Below are 15,088 nucleotides of genomic sequence, written 5' to 3'. Positions count from 1 at the left end.
GGACTCTCTTTATACAGCATATAAGATAAAAAATAATGGAGGAGCTCAAAGTTCAATGCTTTGTGCACTGTTCCCACTGAAGACCGGGGAAGCTTGCAGCACGTAGTACCGTTTTAGGAAAGAAGTTCATAGCTCTCAAAACAAGCACTGTGGGATATGACCCCTGTCCCAAACAGATCAGCATGTAGTCTCGCTCTAAACAGACTTGGAAGTGATTACCAGCTTGGTGTGATTCTACACTCACTCATGTATTCTGAAATGATCTATTGGTGATGTGCCTGAGAATTCTTAAATTATAGGGGTTTGATGTCAATGGTGAATACAATGTCAGGTCAACCACCCAGTAAGTCCTGGTAAGCTTCATGTCGGGGTGAGACATGAGAGTGTAGCCCTTCCCATCACATATGCTCTGAATCAATACCAGTAGTCCAAGTGATAGTCTATGTTCTCTAGAAAGGTTTTTTTTTTAACTAATTGTTTATTTGTATGTATTTATTTCAATGGATAACTTGTAGAGTTGGCAATGGACAGCTTTGTGAAGCAATGGTCTGTTCACATAAGGGAGGTGACAAACTCAGCATATAACCCAAGCAGTTGTAGCTGTGCCGATAATCCCTACTAGAAAACTTCATGTACTACTTTCAGTTGATATATAATTAAAAGGACCATATCTATCTATACATATAGGTATAAACATAAATACATTATCCACATGCATCAGTTCATAGGAAGCCTCTCCTCTTGCCCTGAAAATGAATTTCAGAAGAGGAAAAAAAGGTAATTTGTCCAGGACAGGTGTAGTGTTCAGGTTCTAAGACACTTTGCTTTGCTTTTGGTGTAGGTCCCACTTTAAATTACACAGCATGGGTTTCTTTGTGATTATTATTTTTGCAAAGATCCAAATCAGCTTAAGGAAAAGGAAAGTTCAGATTTGGAGGCAGGATGTAAAAAACAAAGCCTATGTGTTATAGGCCTTGCAAATTCAAGTATGTTTTCCATGATCTCTGAGATCATTATGTGGGCTCATCACAGTTCTAATGTTTGGAAAACAGTGACTTTTAGCTTCCAAATTATGCCTCCTTTCCTGTTCACAAAAGTAACTGACCAGTTTTTCAAGAAAAGTCAAGCAGAAATCTGTTTGTAGGGAATCACACAGCAGAATACGAATTGATTTAAACAAAGCTGGAATGGGTCTGTTGCAGCCCCCTTCATTGGGATATGACATACATCTGAATCTCTTATTATGTTCTTGTGTTAGGTTTTTTTTTTCCTCTTCTGCTCTAGCCATCAATTTAATGAGTGCTGACCCTGTCAATACCAATTTCCTCTTCTCAGGCCACCACGTTCAGAGTTTGGTGGGCATTCAATAGAGATTTACTGGTGACTGGGTAATTTGAGTTCATGTGTGTGGTGAAAAATTAGTGAGGAGAATTACCCAGAAAAGTGGATGCCATGACAATGCATGTCACCATGGTGTGACCAGCTCTGCTGACATAGGTTTCAAAAGCTCTCCCCCTGTGAAAATGGGGCCTGTTTGCAAATTAATTAGTTTCTGGCAGTGGCTTGATTGTTGACCCAAAGTTTGTAGAGTGGAAAAACAATCAGATTAGTGTGTTCAATATAAAGGCCCAGCACAGCACTCAAGTGCAGTTTGCCAAACTGTTGAAGCCATGAATAGAGTGAAACAAATTCTTTTTTGAGAAGCCAAGGCAAAGGTTAAGTGTGATGTGACTAGAGCACGCTGGCTGCGGGGTGGTGGGGAGAGAATTAGAGGTTTCAGTCACACAAAAATAGAGAGCGCTGAGCTGGTTGCATTGAATTTAATGAAATTCACAGCTTCAGACACGAAAGCGTTTGGCAATGTTTGCGTCTGTGTTAAAGGGAGAAATAAGATGGCTTTGTTTTAAGAAGTTTTCTTTGTATGGTCATGTGAGACACCAGGGACTGAGCCTCTAAAGGGTATTGGAGACACTTCCTGAGCCTCCACGCTGTTTCTAAGCACCTGCAAACTTTGAGGTTTGTACCAGTTCCTCCCCTTCCCTGCACACACTAACTCCCTTTATCTCTAATGATTCAATCCAAGCCTCCCATTCATCACCTCCAACATTTGGGCAGGTTTCTTCTTTTAAATAGTGCTGGTGCCACAACTCATGGGCAAACATCCTAGAAATCAACCCTTGCAAATAGACAGACTAGGTAAAACTTGATATTCAGGTAGTGAGACAAAAGTTAGATACTAACAAATACCACAGGCCAGATCTTTGGCTGATAATAAATGAGAATATCCCTAATGCAGCCAAGAAAGATCCACTGATTTCTACTGACTGCAGTGCTCAGCTCATTTCAGGAATATGCTTTATTTTTTCAATGGCTGTATTTTATATAAATCTGCCCTTCAACATCCATTTATGGCATTCACTGTTACTTATGCCCTTATAATATTTACTTCACCTCAAAAAAACCCTATGCATTTTTTTAATTAGTGTTTTCCCAGTATGGCAAATAGAAAGAAGGAAAATGCCAAGAAATGCGGAGGAGACCATGTTTGTGGTTAGTTGATGTAGTCGTCTCGTGAACCAATGTCTTGGCCCTGTTGGCCTGGATCAGAGTGCCTGACAGAACCAGGGGAATGGGAGGATAGAACTGCTAAGCTGAAAATATGAAGGGCTCCACCACCATGTAGCCACCACCCCATTAAGTAACTGAGATGCCCAGCACACCCAGCAGAATTAATGATGTGAGGACACAGCCCTGGAGTCTGTTCCTACCTCTTCCCCTAGTTCCATAAATTTACAACTGTTAGTTTGCAACCTATGCAAACTTTGTGACTTGTTCTTGGTAATGGGGCTGAACCTAACCCCCTTTACACTAACATTCCTGAACCGTGAATTGCTTGTCCCAAAAGGCATTCAGTGTTGCTTGCAATTAACACAACTGATTGCTCAAAGCCGGCACCTGATGTGGCACGTAGCCAGCTGGAAATATAATTGGCTCCTTAGATGGAGAAACATCCACTTCAGAGTGGAGTCTGTGATGACGGAATTATTAGTTCAAAGCCAGCCAGGTATTTGAATACCTGGTCTATACATTAAAAACTCAGCAAGCATTAGGCACAGCTGAATTAAGTTGCAGGCTCAAAGCCTCCCTTTCTCTTCGTCTCCATAACTTCCCCTTGTCTTTGTTCATGAAATCGTGTAAATTCCAGTCTGAATTCTTGTAAGGCTAAGTAATTGCTTTTGTTCTTTGGGTTATTTAATTACAAATCTCAGTAGATGGCAGGTCCTCTGCACTAAAAGAAGACATCACATTTGCACAGTTACAGAATCCCAACAGAAATGTGTGTGGCAAATCAGTGACTGCAGATTTATTCATGCCCTCTGGGACCTCCACTGCCTTTTCAGCTTAGCATGCAATATGATTTAAATTACAGCTTGTGCAGAGCTGTGCCTTGGGATTACACTCCATGTTTCCAACTGTTTATAGTTCAGTGAGCTTTAACCTCTGTGATTCTGAAAATTAAATAATGTCATGGCTGATATCAAACTGATGGCTGGTACTAGATTGCTAAATATTGTCTTGTATTAAAAGCCTATTTTTACAGCAAAGTAGAAGCATCAATGTATTTAAAACGTTGGTAACATATTCAGGTAGTTCAAGAGCACAATTCAAAAGTCACAACAAAGAATTGCGAAGTTAATATTAAGGTCCTTTCTCAAGGATATATTCTGACTTCTGTATTTAGCAGAGTTATGGGTGTTGACTTTACTAGACCAGGACAGGACCTAATGCAATACTTTGTGATCAGGTAGGCACAAAGAACGTGTAAGACCAAGAAATGTAGTTAGAGTATCTGTTATAGTTAAATTCATATTTTTTAATTCCTTGTTTCATTATTTCTGAAATACTGTGGTGTATCAAATCTTGCATCTGAAGGACCTTTTGTACTGTAACAGTAGAACACCTTAATATTTCTGTAGTCTTTCAGCAGCAGAGGAGGGAAAGCACGTAGTTACAAAACTGTATATTTAGTATGGCATGTAATTTCCCAGCAATCAGTTTTTATCCTTTTCAGGGTTTTAATTGTTACAAAACCTTTTAGTGATTTTTCTTCATTTACTTCTGCAAATCCAGTGTTTCCAGGACAGATACTGTTCCAGTCCCACTTGAGCCACTTCACTGGGTTACTCCCCAGGTTCCATCAAGCAACACCTGGAAAACAAAAGGGTGAAACAAATGTCACCACCAGCATCATTTAGGCTGTAGAGGCTTATTCATGACCATGGTGTAAGGAAGAGAGAACAGGAAGAGAAAAGGACAAACGGGAGAGACAAATGGGTACTTACCTTTCACTTGTAAAGGTAGCATGTTTGACTAAGTAACAGGAAAAATAAACAAATAAGCCTCAAATACCTTATTCACAGTCATTTCAGTTATGATAGACAGATCACACACGCACACACACAAAAAAAAAAAAGAGCTTGACAAATATTTCCTCATTTGATGCCTTTAAATTTTGACAGTGCAATAGATCCTGAACTTCCCACTTTGGTGCATTACCAAAGCTGCACTTAGACCTTTTTTCCCTTGATCTTTAGAGCACCCTAAATTACTTATCTCAGGCTTCAATGCCAAGTTTCAAAGTGGTCCCATCCCTTGCTATTCCATTGGATTCCATCAAATTATATCAAGTAGTCCTCGTTGAATAACTGGCTGTTAGATTTGATTTCCTAAACATGTAGACAGGTGCTTTTACATACCTTACAGTAAAAAAAAGACATAGTAATGTTTAGGGTAACATTTAAGATATGTCAAAGTATACAGATACTCACCAGCTAACAGTTGATAATTAGAGGCAATGAATGCCCCAGATAATGTGATAGCGTACAGATAAATGACTAGTATTTAAGTGTGGTAACACTGCTTTTAAGAATGTCAGTTTCAGTCTCAAAAGCAGCAGGGTTGTCTGAAAGTTTCCATATCCAAAAGACTTCTGAGACTAATCCACCAAGCTGAACTGCCAGCTGATACGCCTTTTCCCCACTATTCTCAGATCCATATCACTTGTAGCTATAGGCTGAATGTTCTGCAGGTTAGGAAGGTGAGTGGTCTTGTAGCAGTACCAGGAAAAATTACCTCTTTCAAAGGCAGGGGTGAAACTGTAAATCTTTGAGACCACCATCTCTTGCACAAAATCCAGCAGAATTTGGTGTCCCTGAGCACTTGGGGCTGCCACAAGCATATTAAGTAAATGAAGACAAAATAGTTTCCTCTCTGATTTACCTTTTGAAGTTATAGGCTGGCCTGGATTATGAAAAAGAGTATTTTTAACATATATTTATATGTATAAATTTCATTTCCTATTGGTAGGCTTGTAAAGTTTTCTCTTCGGGTAAGTTCAGCAAGATTTGTAGGAAGAATTTATTAGATGAGTTGGTGTAAGAAGAAACCAGATAACCAGACAGAGCTTTTTTACAAAAGATAGTTCAGAAAAACAGAAGAAAAGTTATTTTAAAGACCAGATTACATATTTTTCCCATACACTCCACAGCTCTTATGAAATATTTGAAAGCATTCAATGACAATACATTATCTGTGAATATGGCCATGTATCTGAGGATTGGTGTTTATTGATTCTTTTACTGCCATTTGAGCAAAATTTAATACCCTTTTACACAGTAAAAAGTGTTCCACTGATGTCAGTGAGATTAATCATATTTCCTGAGCTCTATGATAACATTTGACATGCTGTAAAATCTGACAGTCATGGGGCACAGCTCTCTTCACTTGCCCACCCCTTCGGTCTCTGTTTCCTATTCTCCAGTTTCTCTAAAGGAGCTTCCACTAAAGGCAGAAAAAGCCCCAAGAGAGGGAAAGGGGCAAAATCTGCCTATGAGATATTTTACATGCACTAGTGAGTCATCAGCTTTTTTCACAAGATTGTGTAAATGGCTTGTCGTTGTTAATACTCAGTTCTGCTCTGTACCTGACATACTTGCAGCCTTATTTTTTTTCGCTAGACCTGTCGGTAGAAAGCATTCTTTAAAGCAATGTTCCACAGTTTCCCATTTATTACAAGACCTATATTTTTTACTACATTTCATTCTTTTATTACTTTTAAAATACTTTTGCTAAACTTTCTGCCAGTTCCTCTCCCTGCTGTTTATGTATCACAAGCAAGTTTGCTGCAAGTTCCTCCCTCATTGCTTTTAAAAAATGTTCAATTTTTGAGTCTGATACAATGGTACTCCAAGAAGGTTTCCATTCTTAAAAGTCACAGTAATTACATCAAATATTTCTGAAATGCTGTCAGTGAATAAAAAGGGAGGGTTTGCTTGTACAGAATAAAACTACATAGCAATTAAACAGTTTGAGAACAACTTCCTGACAGAGCGGTGTAAAAAGTAATGTTGCAACGCTTCTATCTCAAGTAACTCCATGGTTTTCATCACATCTCTGCTATCAAGTACTCTTTTTTTTCCTTTTTAATGAGCAGAAATAAGTTTCACACCATCACTAAACAAGTACATTATTTCAGTAGGGTACAAATCCTGTTAATGCCTTTTGTTGACTGAAGCTAAATGAAGTTGGAATCACGTATTATGCTCACGTGACTACTGAAAGAGGTTGTCATAACTGATGCTATCACAGCAGATACCTCAGGTTGTGCTGAGGGGTTTTGCTTCCACTTACAGATGCGTCACTGCATTTTAGGTTGCTCTGCTACTCTGACAGATTGGTTAAAACCAGTCATTCACCCAGCCCTTTTTTCAGTCTTTGCTGCCATCCCTCATTAATCTTACTGTAATGGATTTTGTGTCAAGTTGCTTTACACTAGCTGTAAAAGGTAATTATAGGAACAAAACCTTTTTTATAGTTTGACAAAATTACCTCAGTTTTGTGGCCAAATCTAAAGTATTTAACAAAGAAATTAAATTACAGGAGATTGGATAGTGTTGTCTGTTGGATCGCTCTTCAAGAACTGGCTCAGGCTGGTGATAATTTCCCAACAAATGATCATCTCTCACTGAGAATTCAGATGATGGCAGAGTCCTGTCCAGATTTTTGACATGACATGTGGGACAAGATTGTTTTTACAGCTACACAACCCTTTCCACACACTTCAAATTGAACCTGGCAGTACAAAATTTGGAAGTTTTTTCCTGTTTTGAAAATAGATTCTTTTTGACACAAAGGCCATATCTGTTCACAGTGTAGGCAGAAAAAAAAAGTAATATATGTGTGGACAAAGGGTCCTGCTGGAGACAGGGTTGTGCACAGCTTACTGACATGGAAATCTTAAGAGTTTAGGTCTCAGGAGATATATGGAGGCTGAAGATATAGTTATCAAGCCACTGTTGTTCAGTTTGGGGTTTCACGCTTTTGCCAATTGTACTGCTGATGGCTGTCCCACTTTCCCTTCAGTTAATCACCAGTTATACTTCACACTGAGCCAGGGACTTGTCTTCTGCTATGTGCTGTGTCCGGAGTTTGGCTGATGGTGTTGCTGCAGCATGTTTTCTCTGCCTTCAGGACACTTTCTTCTGCTTTCCAAATTGCAAAGAGGAAGAATATTCCATCAAGACATAATCACCCATCTCTCAGCATTCAGGAAGGCCTGAGAAAATCACGTTAGTGGAGAGGAACAGGCTTGGTCTCTGAGTTTTGGGTCGTCTACCATAAACTGTTTGGAAATCTCCAGGGACTTGTGCTCCACCTGTGAAACTTCAGAGCTTACAAAAGGCAGGCACTGATTGCCAAAAGTGTGTAACACCCCGAATCAGAAACATCTTTTGTCTTCAGCGCCTCCATGCTCCACTTCCTCCCCTAATACATCACTTTTTAACATAAAGACTGCGATATTTAGTTTTTGTCAGTCATCCAGCACTCCAAGGCACAGGCTTTCTAGTGTTTTCATTTCCAAGCATCAATGTAAAAAAAAAATATCAGATATATGACCGAGAAAGGAAGAAACAGGCTCTTAGCTGGAACTCTCATTAGCTTTCTCTGCAGAAAGGTTAAGAAATACAGAAAATTGAGATTAAAATATTTCTAAATGAAGACAATGTGCTGCAAGCCTTCAGTTCTGTTCTGCAAAGGACACTAGTTTCCACAGTTGCCCAATTATTCTCTTTGAAGACAAGTAAATCAGTTTAAAATTAACGGTGTTGAAAGATATACACCACCTTAAAACATAGTCAGCAATAGGAAAAGAGGTGTTAACTTCAGTTGGTTTTCTGTAAAGAGATAATAATCACCTCTTTTAAATTAAATAGGGTGAGTAGATCATAAGCATTGTTTTGTGAGAAATCTAATCTATGTCGAGAATTGAGCTATAATTTTACAGAACTTTTGTCTTCACTTTTCTTCACCATATAATTAATCATTACAAGGAATCAAAACTATTGTTGTCTCTTCAGAACAAAGGCTTCATGAAACTGATAATTGCATCAGATCAACTTTTGCTTCTTCCTGCTTCCTGTGTGAGCTAAAATGTTACTCCCCAGAAATATTCATACGGAATGGCGCCTCCAAGGCTGCGGAAGAGAAAAGATCTCGGGGCAGTGGCACTGCCTAGAGATTTAAGCCCTGACTGGTACTCATTTACACTGTTTTAGAGGTGTTAAGTAGCGCAAATTAAGGTTGTGCCCCCCTTAAGGTCACCTGGTCCTACGGCACTGAGGAGGGGCTGGGCGCTGTGAGGAGGCCCCGGCCCTGGCCCTGGCCCTGCCAGCCGAGTGCCTGCTGCTGCCCTGGCCTTTCCTCCTCTCGGCCTGGCGGGCTGCGTTCACAGGAAACCAGGCCCTTCTGGAGGTGCACCCAGTAGCTCCATTCCCCAGACCGCATAAAATCCTTCACATCTCTATCCAGCTAGTGTGAGCTTGTGTGTGTCTTAATATGTTATTAACATTCAGAAATTCACTTGCACTTCTTTGCTTTTGCCCCAACTATGAATCTGTAATTTCTAAAAAAACCCCTAAACCTCCGCTTAATTCAGATTTGACGTTTCTCATGCTGAGAATGATCCATTGGTGACAGTCAAGGTCAAAGCTCTGAAGAGCCACAGTGGCTAAATTCCTGTTGCTGTATATGTAAGAGTAGCACTGCGATGTGGGTGAATTTACATGTGTAAAAGCCTTGTGCATCTTTTTATGTGTATCTTTTTGCCTGTTACGTCGCTATTGCATCTGTGTATGGAAGTGATGGAAGAGTGTTATGTTAGTAGTATTTTTAATACCTTTCATCCTTGAAATCTGTAATCTATGTCAGAAAAAAAAAAAATCACACAAGTCACCACTGAAACAGAACAGCCAGATTCTGCAGAGAGGTTTTTTCTTAATTCTACAGAGAGTTTTGAATAAGAAAAAAAATTAAGGCTATGTATACATTTGAAATTACAAGAAGCCATAGTTAAACCTTAAATTTATTAGCCCTTATTATAATCTGTGTCACCAAAATTACTTTTACTAGTCTTTGAACAATTAAAAGAAAGAAAGAGATATGACTTTTAAGAAGGAGAAATTAACTGTTGTCGCTAACATGCTATTTTATGATCATTGTTCCTGGCTTGAGTCAAAGCCAAACTGCTTGATAAATATCATCAGACTCTGAAACTCTTTCTGATGAGAATTTCCATTGCAACATCAGTGTGTGACCATAGTGTTTCTTACCCTATGATAGTTGCTAACATTTCAGTCATGCATGGCTTGTGTGCCCCACACCCACCTCTGCCTACCCATGGCTTTGAAAATAGTGTCTTTAAATCACATCTCTGCTCTGTGGTCTGTCCCTGGTACTACCTTCTGTGCCCGCATCTGACAATGTTACCACAAAACCTTCATATTCGCTCCAAAATAGCCACAAGTTATCCCATCTGCAAAGATCATTTCCACCTTGAATATGTGGTTGGATGCCATCTGTGTTGCTGAGGAGCTTCCCTGTAAGCAGTGAATCTGTGAGAGCTCTGCCACATTTGCCAGAGCCATCGGCAACAGGAGGGTTGTGGAAGTTGAAGAATTAAAATGGAGGACTTTGGAAGGACACCACTAAAAGCTTTGGTGTTTTGTAAACTACGTTTGAGTGTGTAAAACCACAAACCAACTTAGCTCTCTTGTCACCATATACTAAAAGCTTTGTCCTCTGGTGACCTTGCCGAGTGTGCCTGTGCCAGACAGCTCTGCTGTGCACATCTGTGACCGGTGCTGCAAGTCCTCCTGTCTGTGGGTCGTAGAGCTTGCTGTGATTGCAAGTTCAGATTTTCCGAGGACAGTGCTTGGCTCTCTTTTGTTGGGTCTCAGTGGACGAATGCTGTGCATAGTTATGAAGTCCTGAGTAGCTGTCTATTTTTGTTGTTGTTAAATTTTTAATTTCAGCTTCCCTAGTCTTGTTCCTCTCCTCAGGGTCCCAGTCACCCTCCAGTACTTTTTATTAAATTATAGCAATTGTGGTTTTACTGAGCATAAAATTTCCCTAGTTTCCTAAAGTTTTCTTGCTGTGAACTGATAAATTAGTCATTTTTACCATAAATATACAATAATAAGGGCATCCAGTTCAAACTCTTTACAAAACATTTCCTCAGAGAACTGCCCTTTGGCTCCTGTCAAATGATGAAGCGATGACCCCAGCTTCTGTTCCCGCAGCTTTTTCAGTCTTGACAGCTAAAGGTAATTTCTATGCCTTCAAGTTTATAGATCTTCATTAAAATGCTAATACAATGCAGTTAGAAATCTAATTTCTGACTTTTATTGTTTCTTGCTATTGCGAGTGTGTGTGCGTGCAGTTGTCGCTGCTAAACAGTAACATTTGTAAAACAAATGCAGATCAATTTTCCTTTGCTTTTTCTCAACCTGAAGTGCTGAGACAGGCAAAACATGTTTCCATTACTTAACTAGGCAAACAATGGTGTATAAATCATAAAGGCAGCTGGACCAAGGTGTTGTTTTCATAAAGAGCCAGATTTCTCATGAAGGACACTTTAATGGGCTGCTGCCAGTGAAATGTCTGCCGAGCTGGTAATTGCAGGAGGAGGGCAAGCAAAAAGTGTCGCTAGGAAAGTGTCGTGTGGGAGCTGAGAAATAGCCCCACAGCCAAGACAACGGGGAGACTGAAGAAGGTGTGTGCTTTAATAATTTGCTTCTTGAGGCTGATTGTTTTAAATAAAAATCTGAGTTTTTCTTTTTAGCTTGTTCACATTGGCTGCAAGATCAGAGAAGTGTTTTTAGCCGTAGTTTTATTTTGATCATGTTTATGCTGTGGCTTTGTTTCTCCTTTGATCATGCTTAAACATGTTTCAGACATGTTTGTTTGATCTACGCTGTTTTTTAAAGCACTCTGCCACATTGTCTGCTTGTGCTTTCTTAAAGCAATGAATCAATGCAAAATATTTGCCATAAAATTATTTCTTAAATTAATTTTCCTAAACAATGCTTTCTGGATTTTTAGCCAATGGCAAACTGCTTTTAAAGAAAATAGTGTTGAACTGTTGTATCAGTATTTTTGAGTGCTTCATGGATTGGAGACAGTTTTAGGGTCTCAGAATACCCAGTAATTCATACACATAAGTTTGAAGTCATCCTATCTATCCACAGTAGCTGCAGTGCACCAATTTTTACAGTTGTCACCAGTGGGTTTGGATCAAAGTCTCAGGTTCCATTCAGTAAAACTTGCTTGAAGTTCACTCCAGCACTTCGTTTGTGACTGTGCAGAATGTATGAAATAGGTCAACCCTGACAGAATCATTTTAAACTTCCCATGGGAACCCCTCGATACCGAACCTGTTTAATTTTGCAGGGTAAGGCAGGGCAGTCTCAATACTTGAACATACACATTCATGGATGACATTCTTTCTTCTGCTGCATGGGTGAACAATTAAGAGAGTCAAGGAGTAGTCCCTCATCTGTGGACAACATCTCCCTTCCCTTCCTCAGAGAAGAGCAATACAAAAATGCTGTGTAGTCCATGGAGAGCACTATGTTGCGTGACTGCCGGCCATCTGGCTGATTGATTCATCGTGACCCTAAACAGTTATTTCTAAGCATGGTCTGAAGCCCTGGAGTTAAATGGAAGTGTGCATCAAGCCTGAGGCAAGTCAAACAGCTCCTCTGCTAATGAAACAATAAAGAACACACTACAGATCACTAGTTCACACCACCCACTTCTTAGCTTTATAACCTATGAAATTATCAACCACAATTCTCTCCCTCTCTCCACACATATAATCATGATGTTGCTTTTATGATCTTTATATTCATTCTTTGCAGAAACAAATCTATTTCTGTATGCAACAAGCACATGTAGCCTGTTCTTCCTTTATTTGCTTCATTGCATAGACATAGATCTGTTATATGAAAGGGGGAAAAAACCAAACACCACTAGGTAGCAGGAGCTATAACATGAAGAACCACTTCTTTGTTGACTGAAACTTGTCAGTTTAACCAGGTAGTGAAACAGCCTGAGGTTTGCTTAGTAAAAAATGCCGGTGATATTCAACAAAAACTCTTCCATGTTGTACAAAGGATGTGTTTTAATATCAGGCTGTGTGACCACTTTATCTTCAGGGATGTAGTTAGGATTATCAATCATTAATGAAAATCTGAATTCATCCCAGATGAACACTGCTAAGAAATGTATACAAAGCACATGCACATGTGCTCTGACTATAGCATTAGTTTTATCTACCTTCCTCACACCCCTCTCCTCTAGTACCACTTTGACAGAATTATTTGAAAAATATCTTTTCAATTTCTTAAACTATTTTTCTATCATTCTTGTATCAGTTCTGCTTTAGTATGAGACTCTCTTACTGTTTCTATGTGCGCTTGCAAAATTATGAGACGGAAAGAAAAGAATAATAATATGCTAACCGAGGGCAAGTTTGTATAACCCATACTATATCAGCAATATTATTGACTCAAATGGGACTCCCCACAGTATCTTCAGGCCAATGTAAAGTTAGATTTTTGATGTCTGATAACATAGTGGTTTATTTTAGAATTTGATATCTTGTGATTTACAAAACCCATTGCACTAGAAACAAATCGTTCAACCGTTTGGGAATGTAGTAAGGTTTTGATTGAATGATTTTTTTACCGTTTTCATCAAGGCCTTAAGAGTGTAAAAACAGTGTATTCAGACAAGAGGTTCTCCAGATCCAGTAGCCCAGAAAAGTGTCTACTAATGGGTAACCTCCTTCTTTGATGTACCCTTCCACAGGCTGCAATGCAGAAATTTTCAATATAGCCTTGTGCTTCTTGTGATACAAGTTGTATTCAAAACCCTGGTAGACTGCATATAAAACAACAGTTATTTATCATGGTACAATGTAGTCTAGATACTGTTTATCTTTGGCCTCGTGTCAGTGTAACTGGAAGGCTATTAAATGCATGCTAGAAAGAAAGGAAGTGAATGTAGTAGCTTGAGTTACTGGGGTTTGAGGTGGGGAGCTCAAGGTGTTTACAGGCTTTTGGTGTTTTCAGATGAATAAAAAGATTTGTTTTAATAAATGACAGGTATTAGACACAGCTTCATGAAGATGTATTCTGTGGCCTGTGTTGTTCAACATGTTCATAAATAACCTGAAAAAGATGTTGAACAGCAGGATAAGTTGTTTTTTTTCACACAATAATAAGTTATTCAGCATAGTGAGACAAAGGAAGGCTGTGAAGAATTACAAAAGGATCTTATGCAACTGGGTAGCTAAGCAATCAAATGACAAATTAAATTATTCTTGATGAATGATGTAGTGATAAACCATGGGGAAAACCATGAGGAAGACATGTCTATCTTCTCATCAAAAATGATGGGTTGTGGACTGAGCATTAGCAATGAAGAGAGAAGATCTAGGGTTATGGCACATAAAGTTCCATGAAAATTTCAGATTATTTCAGATTGCAGGAACTACAAATTCATCTTAAATGTTAGGAATTTCTAGAAAAGGAACAAAGAATTCAACAAAGAGCACAATTCATCCACATCTTGAACACTGTGGGTGTTTCCAATACAGGATTTAAGAGGCACTAAATTAAGTTAGGAAGATCAGTGTTCAAAACACGAAATCAGAAGTAGGTTTTAGTTCATTAGACTGTATACATGAGGAACACATTGCAAAAGGACACTATGGATGCTGAAAATTTGCATGAATTCACAAAGAGTCTAGACAGTAGCTGGATGAAAAGGCTATTGAGTTACTAAACTCAGGGAATCATCTACACTGAAGATAGGTGTAGGAAGTGAGATTATTCTGGGAAAGTATTATTTGTATTTACCATATTCTTTCTTTGTCCTAGATAATTACTTCTGAACAATGTTGGATCAATGTATATTGATCTCAGTAAACCTTGGTCTAAGCCAGTATGGTCATTCTCATGTACTGTGCATATATGTGTGTGTATATATATATATATACACACACATACACACACACACAAAATTATGCAGTATGTGCTCATATAATATAAACGTCTAAACACATACATCTATATATATAAATATACCAAAATATGTTGCTTACAAACACTGCCATCCTTAATAAGGCCATGGGTTTCACAGGACAGATAATGCAAACTGGCAAAGCAAAGTATAGTTCATTATTTCCATGACTATATAGCAGTAAACATACACTGAAAAGATGTTAATGCATGACACTAAAATAGCTTATAATTTCACATAGGAACAGGACTTTGAGTGGTTAAATATAATACACAGTTAATTATCCCAGCAGGATGTAAAATGGTTATAAAACAGATTGGTAAATCTGTTGGATATGCCTTCTTTTTCCAAATATAGTGAAAGATACCAGCTGAAGTATCTCTGTAAAATACAGTGATGAGCCAGATTCACCACTGGTATGAATTTACTGTTATGATTTCTATAAACTTCTCTCCCAAAACTTCTTCCCATCATTTTTTAATATAAACTATCAGTATGTCTGGATTTTATGTATTTTCATGTGTGAATGTATCTTCTCTTTCACCAAATAATGTTGTCATTCTGGTTGTCAAAAAATAAAGTTTTTCTGTTGAAAAAAAAAGTTAAAAAGATGACAAGACACAATACTTCAACAACTTTAATAGAAATTCACAGATGCATTTCT

The 15,088-nt window shown here is 38.6% G+C and overlaps 1 protein-coding gene across 1 annotated transcript in view; it reads left to right on the top strand.

The window, feature by feature from the left end:
* The window catches only part of SEMA3A (sema domain, immunoglobulin domain (Ig), short basic domain, secreted, (semaphorin) 3A), a 167,004-nt gene that overhangs the window by 117,010 nt on the left and 34,906 nt on the right, over window positions 1-15,088 (top strand). The gene's annotated exons all lie outside the window — the stretch shown is intronic.

The sequence above is a fragment of the Mesitornis unicolor genome, unplaced genomic scaffold (genome assembly GCF_000695765.1).
Source record: "Mesitornis unicolor isolate BGI_N332 unplaced genomic scaffold, ASM69576v1 scaffold14002, whole genome shotgun sequence".
Classification (NCBI taxonomy): domain Eukaryota; kingdom Metazoa; phylum Chordata; class Aves; order Mesitornithiformes; family Mesitornithidae; genus Mesitornis; species Mesitornis unicolor.
Note: the sequence above shows the minus strand (reverse complement) of the source record. Positions and strands in the feature narration are given on the sequence as shown.